Source organism: Delphinus delphis, chromosome 20 (genome assembly GCF_949987515.2).
Source record: "Delphinus delphis chromosome 20, mDelDel1.2, whole genome shotgun sequence".
Taxonomy (NCBI): domain Eukaryota; kingdom Metazoa; phylum Chordata; class Mammalia; order Artiodactyla; family Delphinidae; genus Delphinus; species Delphinus delphis.
This window is the reverse complement of record NC_082702.1, coordinates 3,891,011-3,906,480: the sequence shown is the minus strand read 5'-3', so window position 1 is coordinate 3,906,480 and position 15,470 is coordinate 3,891,011. Positions and strand designations below refer to the sequence as shown.

General features: G+C 46.8%; 1 protein-coding gene and 1 pseudogene across 1 annotated transcript in view; both read right to left on the bottom strand.

The window, feature by feature from the left end:
- The window catches only part of LOC132416835 (NACHT, LRR and PYD domains-containing protein 2), a 1,001,898-nt gene that overhangs the window by 594,952 nt on the left and 391,476 nt on the right, over positions 1 to 15,470 (bottom strand).
- Positions 1,280 to 3,583, bottom strand: LOC132416968 (leukocyte immunoglobulin-like receptor subfamily A member 2; annotated as a pseudogene).

Below are 15,470 nucleotides of genomic sequence, written 5' to 3'. Positions count from 1 at the left end.
TTAAGTTTGATTATGCCCCATTTGTTTATTTTTGCTGTTACTTCTTTTGCCTTGGGAGACTGATTTAAGAAAATATTAGTACAGTTGGGAGTTCCCTAGTGGTCCAGTGGTTAGGACTCAGCACTTTCACTGCCGTGGCCCAGTTTCAAGCCCTGGTCGGGGAAGTAATATCCTGCAAGAGGCGCGGGACAGCCAAAAAATAAATAAGGCTATGAAAATACTGGTACAATTTATATCAAAGAGCGTTTTGCCTATGTTCTCTTCTAGGAGTTTTATAGTGTCGTGTCTTTTTAAAAAAATTTATTTTATTTATTTATTTTTGGCTGTGTTGAGTCTTCGTTGCTGCGCAAGGACTTTCTCTAGTTGCAGCGAGCGGGGTCTGCTCTTCACTGTGGTGTGTGGGCTTCTCATTGCAGTGGCTTCTCCTGTTGCAGAGCACGGGCTTTAGGCGCGTGGGCTTCAGTAGTTGTGGCACGCGGGCTCAGTAGTTGTGGCTCGCGGGCTCTAGAGCACGGGCTCAGTAGTTGTGGTGCACGGGCTTCGTTGCTCCACGGCATGTGGGATCTTCCCAGACCAGGGCTCGAACCCGTGTCTCCTGCACTGGCAGGCGGGTTCTTAACCACTGCGCCACCAGGGAAGTCCTATAGTGTCTTGTGTTATATTTAGGTCTTTAAACCATTTTGAGTTTATTTTTGTATGTGGTGTGAGGGAGTGTTCTAATTTGATGACTTACATGTAGCTCTCCAGTGAATCCCACCACCTCCCTGACCCGAAAATGAGAGGCCACCTTCACTCTGCCCTTCATATTGTGGGGCTGATTCCATAGGTGCCGTGATGACTCTAAGTGCTCCTAGGAATCAGCACCCAGACAGAGGCGAGGAGGGCACCTGCTCTTCTCTCCCTGTCTCAGCTGGGCATCTTCCCCTTCATGCATTTCTTCTCACTATGACCACCCAGTAGGCACCAGTGACCTCAGTTATACTTGAGACATGAAGCCCCCTCCTTCCTTCATCTCCACTCCCAGCCCCAGGTCCAGTGGGAAGCGACCCTTCTGTAAAGGTTTAGTGGGGAAGGGTTAACAGAAGTTCAGCCCAGGACTGGGGAGACTGTGTCTCTTCTAGGCTAAGAGGAAGGACTCTGTTACTCAGCAGACATGGCGTTCGTGCATGTGGGTGAGAGTCTGCAGGCCCCCAGTGCTGCCTGGAACAAGGACAGAAGGAGGATGTGGCGCGTGTCTGGATCTTCATGTTGTTCTTAGCTCCACGTCTTCCCTCAAAGTTCAGAGCTTCCGCTCTTCTGTCTCCCTTCTGCACACACCTAGCACTGCCTGGACCCTGGGGTGGGGTGAGTGGAGTAGAGGGAGAGGGACTCCCCCTGTATTGTCCCTCCCTCCGTGGGGTGGGGCCACCTGTGGCTGACGTCCCTGCGTCCCCCTTCTTCTCCTCCAGCTCAGAGCTGCCCTGGGACAGGGCTGTGAGCCGAGGGTCTGGCTCCTCGATGGATATGGGGAGGGGGCTCCTCGCCTGAGAGCAGGAGCTCCAGGGGTCGCTGGGCTGTGACCTCAGGGAGGGGGAGGTGCTGAGTGAGCTGTAGCACGTGTAGGTCCCACTGTGGGCTGAGGTCACAGGACTCAAGGTGAAGTTGTTCTGAAAGGGTGGAGCCGTGTCCTGCAGACGAAGGTGCATTAGAGGAGTGAGTGACCCCTCCTTGGACAGATGGAGGGGATCGGACCAGACCTCAGAGCCACACTGCAGGGTCACGTTCTCTCTGCAGGGTTCTGAGGCCCCCAGCTGGGCTGAGAGGGAGGGTTTCCTGTACATTCCTGGGGGCGAGGAATGTCGTGATGTGTACAGAGCCACCCCTAACACACCCTTGACCCTGAGCTGAGGGACCACCATCCTCTCTCCAGGGACCCTGTCTGTGACCCCCTCTCAGCTGCTCTCAGCCCCTCTGTGTGGCTCTCTCTTATCTCCCGGCACCCGCTCCAATTTTCTCACTCACTCTCCCTGGACCACTGCCCTATCTCAAGACTGCTCTAGGACCCCTCCCAGGACCCCATCACCACCAGGGGTGGCTCTGGGCCCAGCACCGTGACAGCACAGTCAGGACGTGGGGCAGGACAGGGGCTGCTCACCGGCGATCAGGCTGTCTCCACGGCGCACGAGAGAGTCCGGGTACGCTGAGAGGGAGGGCTCCTTGTACACCCCTGCAGAGAAGGGACAGTGGCACCGAGGGGGACGCACACCCCACACTGCTCACTGGGGCTGCAGTGAGAGCTCTCCTGGTCCCTCCCAGGCCTCCCGCCAGTGGTTCTGCCCCGGGAGGCCACTGCCCCTGACCCCCCATCACCCCAGGGCTCACTGGGCACAAGGCTCAGGTCAGGGGTCCAGGAAACGATGGGGCTGGGGGCCCTCACCTGTGACCTGGCGATGCAGAGGGTGACTGGCGTGTCACCACACATGTGCAGGGAGCTGGGAGAATCATAGCATCCGCAGGTTCCCCCACAGGAGGAGTTTAGGGGGCCCACAGGGCACACGGCCTGTCCCCTCCCATGGGTCCTCGATGTCTGGCGTCGGGCGGGTCGGCGCCTCCCTCCTTCAGCAGGTGCAGAGTTCCCGCTGCAAACTGTGAGCTGCCAGGGACACGCCCCCTCCTGAGGCCGCCACAGGGCGCGGCTGCTGAGAGGGAGGGGAAGGGGCTGGGTTAAAGGGGGCCTTCAGCCCGCTCACCGCAGGTGTGGGCTGTGAGGGGAGACGTCCGTGCCCCTGAGCCCACACTCTGCTCCCTCTGCCTGTAAGGACGCTGCCGCAGTGGGAGGGGACCCGGGTCCTCCCTCTTACCTGTCCCCACCAGGGGCAGGGGGTCACTCCACTCTGACCTGTCTTTCCTGCTGTGATAGACACACTGGTACTGCCCTGCAGTGCTTGAGCTCGAGGATTCAAAGGGGAAACTGGCCTTGTTACTGGAGTCCTGTGGGGCCTTAGCCTCCCAGAGTCCAGAGGGCCTCTCTCTATACAGACGGTAGACATCAGCCCTCAGAGATCCCGGAGACAAGATGGTCACAGGGCTTCCCTTGGTGACCGACACCTGGGTCAGCCCAGATGGAGGGTTTGGGGAGGACCCCTGGAAAGGGATCAGACCTGAAGAGTTAGGGGTGCCCTTCTCCCCTCAGTTTCCCCAGCTGTCATTCCCCAGGCCCCTCCCAGACAGGTCAGCATCATTTCAGACCTGCTGTGTTCCCCCCAGATGACCAGGGGGTTGTTGGGTTGAAGCAGGAGGTCTGGGGGGCCTCACTTACCACGGGCCCTGACTCAGCCCTGGGAGAGAGTTCCCTGTGAGCGCCCATCCCCCAGCACACATCATAGATGCTCCAGGCCTGGTCTGTGCCCTGAGTTCTGGGGTCAGATCTGGGGCTGAGCACATCCTTCCTCCCCCACAATTTCTGCCCCCACTGATCTCCTGAGGCCTGGGGTCTCTCAGCTTCAGACCTGGGAGGAGAGGGGCCCCCTCCCCGCTCCCTTCCCCAAAGCTCACCGAGGCAGAGAAGGGCAGTGAGGGTCGGGGTCGTGGCTGTGCCTCCCATGGTCCCCAGCCGTGCTGGTGTCTCACAAAGTCCACAGAGCCAGCAGGACAGACAGATGCACGGGGGGTGACAAGCTGCAGGCTGTGTGACACGTCGGGTTCCTTCATAGCAGCCTCTCAGAAAGAGGAACAGCCCCCCAGGGCCTCACGCTGCTCTACCTGCAGGATGGGGCCCAGGAGACAGCAGGCTCTGGGACCTTCCAGACCACATGTGGGTCTCACCAGACCCCACGCACTCTGCCTCTCCTCGGGCCAAACCCAAAGTCAGAGAGTGACACTCGTCCCGGGACAGGAAGTTGAGGATGCAGGGCAGGGCCTAGGAGCAGCCCAGTTTTGGCTCTGCCCAGGGCGCGGAGAGGGCTCCCGGGCGGTTAACAAGCTGCCCAGTGGCTGCAGGGACAGGCTGCAGGCAGAAGCCCTGAGCCCGGAGGGGCTCCTCACAGGCCGCTGGGCTCCAGGGGCTCCTAGTGGTGCCTGAGGCTGAGCCTTTGGAAGAGACACTCGCCCAGCCCAGCCTGGGGGCCGAGCAGCCTGCGGAGGTTGGTCAGGCGTCGCCCAGCTTCTTGATGAGCTTCACCTGCTCATCCAGGAAGTGGCTCCAGGAAGTCCAGAGGTGGAGTCTGCGCGGGCAGAGCCCAGGGCCTGCGGACCCACAGGGCCTGGCGCAGGTTCTTCTCCGTCAGCCGGGCGGCTTCCACGGCGTCCTGGGCTTTCCCCAGGATCCTGGGACGGCTTCGGCACGTCCTGGAAGAGGGCGCGGCCACAGCGCTGCTTTTGCCTTTTCCAGTGAGCTCGGGCCCTCCGGCTCCTCCTCGGCCCGTTGGCGAAACGGTGTCTCTCGCCCTCGCGAGCTCCCGCGTCGTGTGGGAAGAGAAGCGCAGAGACAGGTAGGTGTGGGAGAGCGGCAGATGCACGTTACCAGGCGGGTGACTGCGGCCTCCACCTGGCGGAGGAATTGTGACGAATCTGGGAGCTCCTGCTTGGTCGGCAGTAAGGAGCTAAGCTCAGAAAATGGTGTTGGCTGTTCCCGGAGGGCGAGGAGAGCTGAGTGTGTGATTCCAAGGTTGTGACTGGAAAAAAGCTTGGAGGGTGGTCCGAGTCTGGAGGAAGGGGCGCCCTTGGGTCTGTTCAGTCCAAACACTGTGGAAGCAAGAGACACATGCGTGGCACCGCCCAGCGCACTGCTTGGTTCCAGTTCTGATTTTGGTTTTCATAGAACCTGTGTGACCTTGGAGAAGCCCCTTCCCTTTCCCGAGATGCTGAAAATGCAAAATTTGTTCCTTCCTTCCAACATTTATTGAGCAGTTACTATATACAGACATGAGATTCATTGGTGTCGGTGACCGATTCTTTCCCTGGACTCATGGAGCTCTGATGACACCAGACAATACCTATTTAGACAATAAATAATTTGGGTCTAGTTTTGTTCAGTTGTACAGAAGGAGAAAAACAGTGAGGCACAGTGACAGGTGGAAGCCCAGCAACCTTGTGATGGAAGTGCGGGGACTTTCTGGAGAAGGAGAGACCCAAGCTGATAGAGGTTAGCACAGGAGTGGTGAGGGGCCGGCACCCTGGGCCGGGAAGAGGGAGAGCTGTTCTGAGCACTGGAGTTCAGGGGATGCAGGGCCCTGGTCCTACAGGGTCTAGTGCACCCTGCAAGTGTGCCTGGATTTTATCCTTAAGACAAGAGGGTAATTTTCCGGAAAGGAAGGTATGAACACACAGCTGTGCTGAGATGGTCGCCGCTCCGCAGGGATTGGACTGTGGGAGGACTGTGGTGGTAATAAACAGTGATAGAGCTCCGGCACCATTTGACCACTAGGTGATGAGTGGGTCAGTATCTGAGTGGTTGATGAGGTTTTCTTCTGTAACCCTTCCAGAAATCCTACAACAAAATACATTCGCAGTTGAGTGGGATGAATCAGGAAGACTTAGGTGGTTTGGAAAGGGGTCTGTGGTTTTCATAATCGGCTCAAAGATGACCCCTTGAGAAGACACAAGTGTGGTGAGAACTCAGGTGTGCGTCTGGGGAGGGGAGGTGGTTAACTGGGAGGAGCTTGCTTTGAGGTAGGAGTTAGCTTCGCTGGTCCTGAGAGGTCAGCCCCTTCTGATCGTCAGCCTCAGGGAATGTCATGTGGAGATACTTGGAATTTACTTGAAGGCAGGTGGAGACCCTGGAAGAATTATTTTTAGGGGAGGGTCCTGCAGTAGATCAGGTTGGGGCCATGAGAATCAAATTCCTCAGCTGGGAGTGAGGCCCTGGGGTGGAAGAGCCAGGAAGGAGGTGCTGGGTTGCAGCGACCAGTCCTGAGTCTGCCGCCGAGCTTGACTGTGGTGCTGGACCAGGGTCATGGATTCGCGGGGCTTCGGGCCAGGGCTGTTGGATGGGTTCATTGTATGTGAGGTGGAAGCGGGTGAAGCACTGAAGGCTCCTCCGCTGTCTGCCTTGCTTGTCTAGCGGAGCCGGTGGGGCTGTCACAGAACGGATGACCCCAGGGGAGAAAGAGGCTCGGGGGGATATTTCTAATCCTGTCAACTGACACACAGAGGAACCACCACCTGCCTCCTGCACTGGGAACGCGGTTTTGTTTCTCACAGACCCTTCCTCTCTGACTTCCTTGTTTCTATCCACAGCAGCACCTTCTGGTCATTCCTCTCCATCCAGACCTCTGAGTCGTTTCTGCTCCTCCCCACCGCTTGTCCCCCAGACAGTAACTCTTTTTTTTTTTTTTTAATAATAAATTTATTTATTTATTTATGGCTGCGTTGGGTCTTGGTTGCTCCCTGCGGACTTTCTCTAGTTGCGGCGAGCGGGGCTACTCTTCATTGCGGTGCGCGGGCTTCTCATTGCGGTGGCTTCTCTTGTTGCGCAGCTCGGGCTCTAGGCACGCGGGCTTCAGTAGTTGTGGCTCGCGGGCTCTAGAGCGCAGGTTCAGTAGTTGTGGCTCATGGGCTTAGTTGCTTCGCGGCCTGTGGGATCTTCCCGGACCAGGGCTCAAACCCGTGTCCCCTGCATTGGCAGGCAGATTGTGAACCACTGCACCACCAGGGAAGCCCTATTTTTAGATTTTTAAAAAACCTCCATACTGTTCTCCATAGTGGCTGCACCAATTTATATTCCCACCAGCAGTGTAGGAGGATTCCCTTTTCGCCACACATTCTCCAGCATTTATTATTGGTAGACTTTTTGATGATGGCCATTCTGACCGGTAGAGGTGATAACCTCACTGTTGTTTTGGTTTGCATTCCTCTATTAATTAGTGTTGTAGACCGTCTTTTCATGTACCTGTTGGCCATCTGTATGTCTTCTGGAGAAATGTCTGTTTAGGTCTTCCGTCCATTTTATACTTGGTAGTTTGTTTTTTGATATTCAGCTCCATGAGCTGTTTGTATATTTTGGAAATTAATCCCTTGTTGGTCCCAACGTTTGCAGATACTTCTCTCAGTGAGTAGACCGTCTTTTCATTTCGTTCACAGTCTCCTTTGCTGGGCAAAAGCTTTTAAGTTTAATTAGACCCCATTTGTTTATATATATATTTTTATTTCCATTACTCTAAAGAGACAGATCCAAAAAAAATATTGCTGTGATTTATGTCAAAGGGTATTGTGCCTATGTTTTTCCCTAGGAGTTTTATAGTATCTGCTCTTACATTTAGGCCTTTAATTGATTTTGAATTATTTTTTGTATATGGTGTTAGAGAATGTTCTAATTTCATTCTTTTACACGCCGCTGTCCGGTTTGCCTAGCACCACTTGTTGCAGAGACTGTCTTTTCTCCATTGTATATTCTTGCCTCCTTTGTCGAATACTAAAATTGACCATAGGTGTATGGGTTTACTTCTGGGCTCTCACATCTGTTCCATTGATCCTTGGGTCTGTTTTTGTGCCAATATCATTCTCTTTTGATTACTGTAGCTTTGTAGTATTGTCTGAAGTCTGGGAGGGTTATGCCCCCAGGTTTGTTCTTTTTCCTCAGGATTGTTTTTGCAATTCTGAGTCTTTTGTGGTTCCATATAAATTTTAGGATTATTTGTTCTAGTTCTGTGAAAAATGTCATGGGTAATTTGATAGGTATTGTGTGAAATCTGTAGATTGCTTTGGGTAGTATGGCCATTTTACCTGTATCAATTACTCCAATCTGAGAGCATGGGCTATCTTTGCATTTCTTTGAATTATCTTCAGTTTCCTTTATCAATGTTTTATAGTTCTCAAAGTATATGTCTTTCATCTCCTTCATCAGGTTTACTCCTAGGTATTTTATTTTTGATGCAATTTTAAGAGATTGATTTTTTACATTTTTTCTGATATTTCACTGTTAGTGGAATGAAAAGCAACAGATGTCTCTGTGTTAATCTTGTATCCTGCTACCTTGCTGAATTAACTTATCAGTTCTAATAGTTGTTGTGTGGAGTCTTTAGGGTTTTCTATATGGAGTATCATGCCATCTGCATGCAATGACACTTTTACCTCTTTGCTTCCAATTTGAATACCTTTTTCTTTTTCCTTGTCTGATTGCTGTGGCTAGGACTTGCAAAACTATGTTGGACAGAAGTGGTGAGAGTGGGCATCCTTGTCTTGTTCCACAATTCAGCTGGAAGGCTTTCAGCTTTTCACCATTGAGTATTATGTTGGCTGTGGGTTTATCATAAATAGCTTTTATTACGTTGAGATATGTCCCCTTTGTACACACTTTGGTGAGTGTTTATCATGAATGGGTGTTGAATCTTATGAAATGTTTTTTCTGCATCTATTGAGATGATCATGTGGTTTTGTGGTTTTTTTTTTAAACATCTTTACTGGAGTATAATTGCTTTATACTGTTGTGTTAGTTGCTGCTGTATAACAAAGTGAATCAGCTATGTGTATACGTATATCCCCATATCCCCTCCCTCTTGCGTCTCCCTCGCACCCTCCCTATCTCGGCCCTCTATGTGGTCACAAAGCATGAACTGATCTCCCTGTGCTATGAGGCTGCTTCCCACTAGCCATCTATTTTACATTTGGTGGTGTAGATATGTCAATGCCACCCTCTCGCTTAGTCTCAGCTTACCCTACCCCCTCCCCGTGTCCTCAAGTCCATTCTCTACGTCTGCGTCTTTATTCCTGTCCTGCCCCTAGGTTCTTCAGAACCTCCTTTTTTTTAGATTCCATATATATGTGTTAGCATATGGTATTTGTTTTTGTCTTTCTGACTTACTTCACTCTGTATGACAGACTCTAGGTCCATCTACCTCACTACAAATAACTCAATTTCGTTTCTTTTTATAGCTGAGTAATATTCCATTGTATATATGTGCCACATCTTCTTTATCCACTCATTTGTCGATGGACACTTAGGTTGCTTCCATGTCCTGGCTATTGTAAGTAGTGCTGCAGTGAACATTGTGGTACATGACTCTTTTTGAATTATGGTTTTCTCAGGGTATATGCCCAGTAGTGGGATTGCTGGGTCATATGGTAGTTCTACTTTTAGTTTTTTACGGAACCTCCATACTGTTCTCCATAGTGGCTGTATCAATTTACATTCCCACCAACAGTGCGAGAGGGTTCCCTTTTCTCCGCACCCTCTCCAGCATTTATTGTTTGTAGGTTTTTTGATGATGGCCATTGTGACTGGTTTGAGGTGATACCTCATTGTAGTTTTGATTTACATTCCTCTGATGATTAGTGATGTTGAGCATCCTTTCCTGTGTTTGTTGGCAACCTGTGTATCTTCTTTGGAGAAATGTCTATTTAGGTGTTCTGCCCTTTTTTGGATTGGATTGTTTGTTTTTTTGATATTGAGCTGCATGAGCTGCTTATATATTTTGGAGATTAATCCTTTGTCAGTTGCTTCATTTGCAAATATTTTCTCCCATTCTGAGGGTTGTCTTTTCGTCTTGTTTATGGTTTCCTTTGCTGTGCAAAAGCTTTTAAGTTTCACTAGGTCCCATTTGTTAATTTTTGTTTTTATTTCCATTTCTCTAGGAGGTGGGTCAAAAAGGATCTTGCTGTGATTTATGTCATAGAGTGTTCTGCCTGTGTTTTCCTCTAAGAGTTTTATAGTGTCTGGCCTTACATTTAGGACTTTAATCCATTCTGAGTTTATTTTTGTGTATGGTGTTAGGAAGTGTTCTAATTTCATTCTTTTACATGTAGCTGTCCAGTTTTCCCAGCACCACTTATTGATTAGGCTGTCTTTTCTCCATTGTATAGGCTTGCCTCCTTTATCAAAGATAAGGTGACCATATGTGTGTGGGTTTATCTCTGGGCTTTCTATCCTGTTCCATTGATCTATATTTCTGTTTTTGTGCCAGTACCATACTGTCTTGATTACTGTAGCTTTGTAGTATAGTCTGAAGTCAAGGAGTCTGATTCCTCCAGCTCCGTTTTTCTTTCTCAAGACTGCTTTGGCTCTTCGGTGTCTTTTGTTTTTCATACAAATTGTGAAATTTTTTGTTCTAGTTCTGTGAAAAATGCCATTGGTAGTTTGATAGGGATTGCATTGAATCTGTCGATTGCTTTGGGTGGTATAGTCATTAACAAGGTTGATTCTTCCAATCCAAGAATATGGTATGTCTCTCCATCTGTTTGTATCATCTTTAATCTATTTCATCAGTGTCTTATAGTTGTCTGCATACAGGTCTTTTGTCTCCTTAGGTAGGTTCACTCTCAGGTATTTTATTCTTTTTGTTGTAATGGTAAATGGGAATGTTTCCTTAATTTGTCTTTCAGATGTTTCATCATGAGTGTATAGGAATGCAAGAGATTTCTGTGCATTAATTTTGTCTCCTGCTACTTTACCAAATTCATTGATTAGCTCTAGTAGTTGTCTGGTAGCATCTTTAGGATTCTCTATGTGTATTATCATGTCATCTGCAAACAGTGACAGCTTTACTTCTTTTCCGATTTGGATTTGTTTTATTTCTTTTTCTTCTCTGATTGCTGTGGCTAAAACTTGCAAAACTATGTTGAATAATAGTGGTGAGAGTGGGCAGCCTTGTCTCGTTCCTGATCTTAGTGGAAATGATTTCAGTTTTTCATCATTGAGAATGATGTTGGCTGTGGGTTTGTCATATATGGCCTTTCTTATGTTGAGGTAAGTTCCCTCTATGGCTACTTTCTGGAGAGTTTTTATCATAAATGGGTGTTGTATTTTGTCAGAAACTTTTTCTGAATTTATTGAGATTATCATATGGTTTTTATCCTTCAATTTGTTAATATCGTATATCACACTGATTGATTTGCGTATATTGAAGAATCCTTGCATTCCTGGGATACACCCCACTTGGATCATGGTGAATGATCCTTTAAATGTGCCGTTGGATTCTGTTTGCTAGTACTTTGTTGAGGATTTTTGCATCTATGTTCATCAATGATACTGGTCTGTAGTTTGCTTTTTTTGTGACATCAGGGTGATGGTGACCTCATAGAATGAGTTTGGGATTGTTCCTCCCTCTGCTATATTTTGGAAGAGTTTGAGAAGGATAGGTGTTGAGTCTTCTCTAAATGTTTGATAGAATTTGCCTGTGAAGCCATCTGGTCCTGGGCTTTTGTTTATTGGAAGATTTTAAATCAGAGTTTCAATTTCAGTGCCTGTGATTGATCTGTTTATATTTTCTGTCTCTTCCTGGTTCAGTCTCAGAAGGTTGTGCTTTTATAAGAAATTGTCCATTTCTTCCAGGTTGTCCATTTTATTGGCATGGAGTTGCTTGTAGTAATCTCTCATGATCCTTTGTATTTCTGTGGTGTCAGTTGTTCCTTCTCCTTTTCATTTCTACTTCTATTGATTTGAGTCTTCTCCCTTTGTTCCTTGATGAGTCTGGCTAATGGTTTATCAATTTTGTTTATCTTCTCAAAGAACTAGCTTTTAGTTTTATTGATCTTTGCTATTATTTCCTTCATTCCTTTTTCATTTATTTCTGATCTGATCTTTATGATTTTTTTCCTTCTGCTAACTTTGGGTTGTTTTTGTTCTTCATTCTCTAATTGCTTTAGGTGTAAGGATAGGGTTTTTATTTGAGATTTTTCTTGTTTCTTGAGGTAGGATTTTACTGCTATAAACTTCCCTCTTAGAACTGCTTTTGCCGCATCCCATAGGTTTTGGGCCATCGTGTTTTCATTGTCATTTGTCTCTAGGTGTTTTTTGATTTCCTCAGTGATCTCTTGGTTATTTAGTAGTGTATTGTTTAGCCTCCATGTGTTTGTATTTTTTTACAGTTTTTTTCCTGTAATTGATATCTAGTCTCATAGTGTTGTGGTCGGAAAAGATACCTGATACAATTTCAATTTTCTTAAATTTACCAAGGCTTGATTTGTGACCCAAGATATGACCTATCCTGGATAATGTTCCATGAGCACTTGAGAAGAAAGTGTATTCTGTCATTTTTGGATGGAATGTCCTATAAATATCAATTAAGTCCATCTTGTTTAATGTATCATTTAAAGCTTGTGTTTCCTTATTTATTTTCATTTTGGTTGATCTGTTCTTTGGCGAAAGTGGGGTGTTAAAGTCCCCTGCTATTATTGTGTTATTGTCGCTTTCCCCTTTAATGGCTGTTAATATTTGCCTTATGTATTGAGGTGCTCCTGTGTTGGGTGCATAAGTCTTTATAATTGTTATATCTTCTTCTTGGATTGATCCGTTGATCATTATGTAGTGTCCTTCTTTGTCTCTTGTAATAGTCTTTGTTTTAGAGTCTGTTTTGTCTGATATGAGAATTGCTACTCCAGCTTTCTTTTGATTTCCATTTGCATGGAATATCTTTTTCCATCCCCTCACTTTCATCTGTTTGTGTCCCTAGGTCTGAAGTGGGTCTCTTGTAGATAGCATATATGGGTCTTGTTTTTGTATCCATTCAGCCAGTCTGTGTCTTTTGGTTGGAGCATTTAATCCATTTACATTTAAGGTAATTTTCGATATGTATGTTCCTATTACCATTTTCTTAATTGTTTTGGGTTTGTTATTATAGGTCTTTTCCTTCTCTTGTGTTTCCTGCCTAGAGACGTTCCTTTAGCATCTGTTGTGAAGCTGGTTTGGTGGTGCTGAATTCTCTTAGCTTTTGCTTGTCTGTAAAGTTTTAATTTCTCTGTCGAATCTGAATGAGATCCTTGCTGGGTAGAGTAATCTTGGTTGTAAGTTTTTCCCTTTCATCACTTTAAATATGTCCTGCCACTCCCTTCTGGCCTGCAGCGTTTCTGCTGAAACTGTTAAGCTGTTAACCTTATGGGGATTCCCTTGTATGTTATTTGTTGCTTTTCCTTTGCTGCTTTTAGTATTTTTCTTTGTATTTAATTTTTGATAGTTTGAATAATACGTGTCTTGGCATGATTCTCCTTGGATTTATCCTGTATGGGACTCTCTGTGCTTCGTGGACTTGATTGACTATTTCCTTTCCCATATTAGGGAAGTTTTCAACTATAATCTCTTCACATATTTTCTGAGTCCCTTTCTTTTTCGCTTCTTCTTCTGGGATTCCTATAATTTGAATGTTGGTACGTTTAATGTTGTCCCAGAGGTCTCTGAGACTGTCCTCAATTCTTTTCATTCTTTTTTCTTTATTCTGCTCTGCAGTAGTTATTTCCACTATTTTATTTTCCAGATCAGTTATCCATTCTTCTGCCTCAGTTATTCTGCTCTTGATTCCTTCTAGAGAATTTTAAATTTCATTTATTGTGTTGTTTATCATTGTTTGTTTGCTTTTTAGTTCTACTGGATCCTTGTTAAACGTTTCTTGTATTTTCTCCATTCTATTTCCAAGATTTGGGATCATCTTGATTATCATTACTCTGAATTCTTTTTCAGGTAGACTGCCTGTTTCCTCTTCATTTGTTTGGTCTGGTGGGTTTTTACCTTGCTCTTTCATCTACTGTGTATTTCTCTGTGTTCTCATTTTGCTTAACTTACTGTGTTGGGGGTCTCCTTTTTGCAGGCTGAAGATTCATAGTTCCCATTGTTTTTGGTGTCTGCCCCCAGTGGGTAAGGTTGGTAAGTGGGTTGTGTAGGCTTCCTGGTAGAGGGGACTGTGCCTGTGTTGTGGTGGATGAGGCTGGATCTTGTCTTCCTGGTGGGCAGGACCATGTCTGGTGGTGTGTTTTGGGGTGTCTGTGAGCTTAGTATGATGTTAGGCAGCCTCTCTGCTAATGGGTGAGGTTGTGTTCCTGTCTTGCTAGTTGTTTGGCATGGGGTGTCCAGCACTGTAGCTTGCTGGTCGTTGAGTGGAGCTGTGTCTTAGCGTTGAGACGGAGATCTGTTGGAGAGCTCTCACCGATCGATATTTCATGGGGCCAGGAGGTCTCTGGTGGTCTCTGAACTCAGCTCTCCCACCTCAGAGGCTCAGGCCTGACACCCGGCTGGAGCACCAAGACCCTGTCAGCCACACGGCTGGAGTGCCTTCAGAGTTGGGGAGGCTGGCCTGCAGTGGCTGTCCTTCTGTGCTGCACCTGAGAATCACCAGCTTCTTCCTTGTTTTGCCCCAAAGGCAGTGTGTTTCACAGAGGAAAACAGTAGCCTTGAAAATAGTCAGAGCTCTGCGATGGCTTTTTCTTTTTTCCTTTGTGTTTAGTCTGGTTTCACTTGCTCCCAGGGGGCCACGTGCAGAGGCCTCGCACCTGGCTCTTCCAACTGGAGTTCCTAGTGCGGAATCGGTTTTGTCTTTTCTTTTGTTGATCTGTTGTATGACACTGATTGATCTGTGTATGTTGAACCAGCCTTGTGACCCTGGCATGAATCCAACTTGATCATGGTGTGTGATTCTTTTTATGTGTTGTTGGATTCGGTTTGCTAATACTTTGTTAAGCATTTTTGCATCTATATTCATCAGAAATATTGGTCTGTAATTTTCCTTTTTGGCAGTGTCTTTGTCTGGTTTTGGGTATCAGGGTGATTGTGGCTTCAGACGATGCCTTTGGGACTGTTTCCTCCTCTTAGTATTTTGGAAGTGTTTGAGAAGGCTCAGCGTAAGATCTTCTTTTTATGTTTGGCAGAATTCTCTCATGAGGTCATCCAGTCCTGGGTGTTTGTTTGCAGGGAGGTTTTTTTTGTTTGTTTTAACATCTTTATTGGAGTATAATTGCTTTACGGTGGTGTGTTACTTTCTGCTGTATAACAAAGTGAATCAGCTATGCATATACATATATCCCCATATCTCCTCCCTCTTGCGTCTCCCTCCCACCCTCCCTATCCCAGCCCTCTAGATGGTCACAGAGCACCGAGCTGATCTCCCTGTGCTATGCGGCTGCTTCCCACTAGCTATCTGTTTTACATTTGGTAGTGTGTATATGTCAATGCCAGATTCTATTTCAGTCGTAGTGATCAGTCTATTCAAAGTTAACTATTTCTCCTCGATTCAGTTGTGGCGGGCTGTATGTTCCTACAACGTGTCCATTTCTTCTAGGTTGTCCAGTTTGTTAGCAAAGAATTGTTTATCGTATTCTCATGAGTTTTTGTATTTCTCTGGTATCAATTGTTATTTTTCCTCTTTAAATTCTTATTTTGTTTAGTTGGGTCCCACATTGTCTGCTTTTGAATTTGATGTAATGAAGTACACTCTTATAGTTTTTCTTTACTTACTGACCATCAGGCTTGAAAATTGATCTGTATTATTGTAGCCGTTTACCTTTGTGTATTTTTCTGTCATATAAAATTCGGTTGCATATGTATAACAGTCCATTCATTTTTGGTGAGATCTGTTTCTATGATTTTGTCTAATGTGAACGACCCCTGTGTCACAGTTCTCCTGAATGTATACTCATGGTTTTGTCCACCTTTTCCCTAAGTTATGTAACTGTGGGTCAGAGCTGTGTGTCTCTCCTTTTAACCGATAATTGTTATTTACTCCCCAAATTGACTGAGGCAGTTAGTACACCTACCGGTAATGTACTGGGACTTAAAGTGCTCAGTGTTTTCT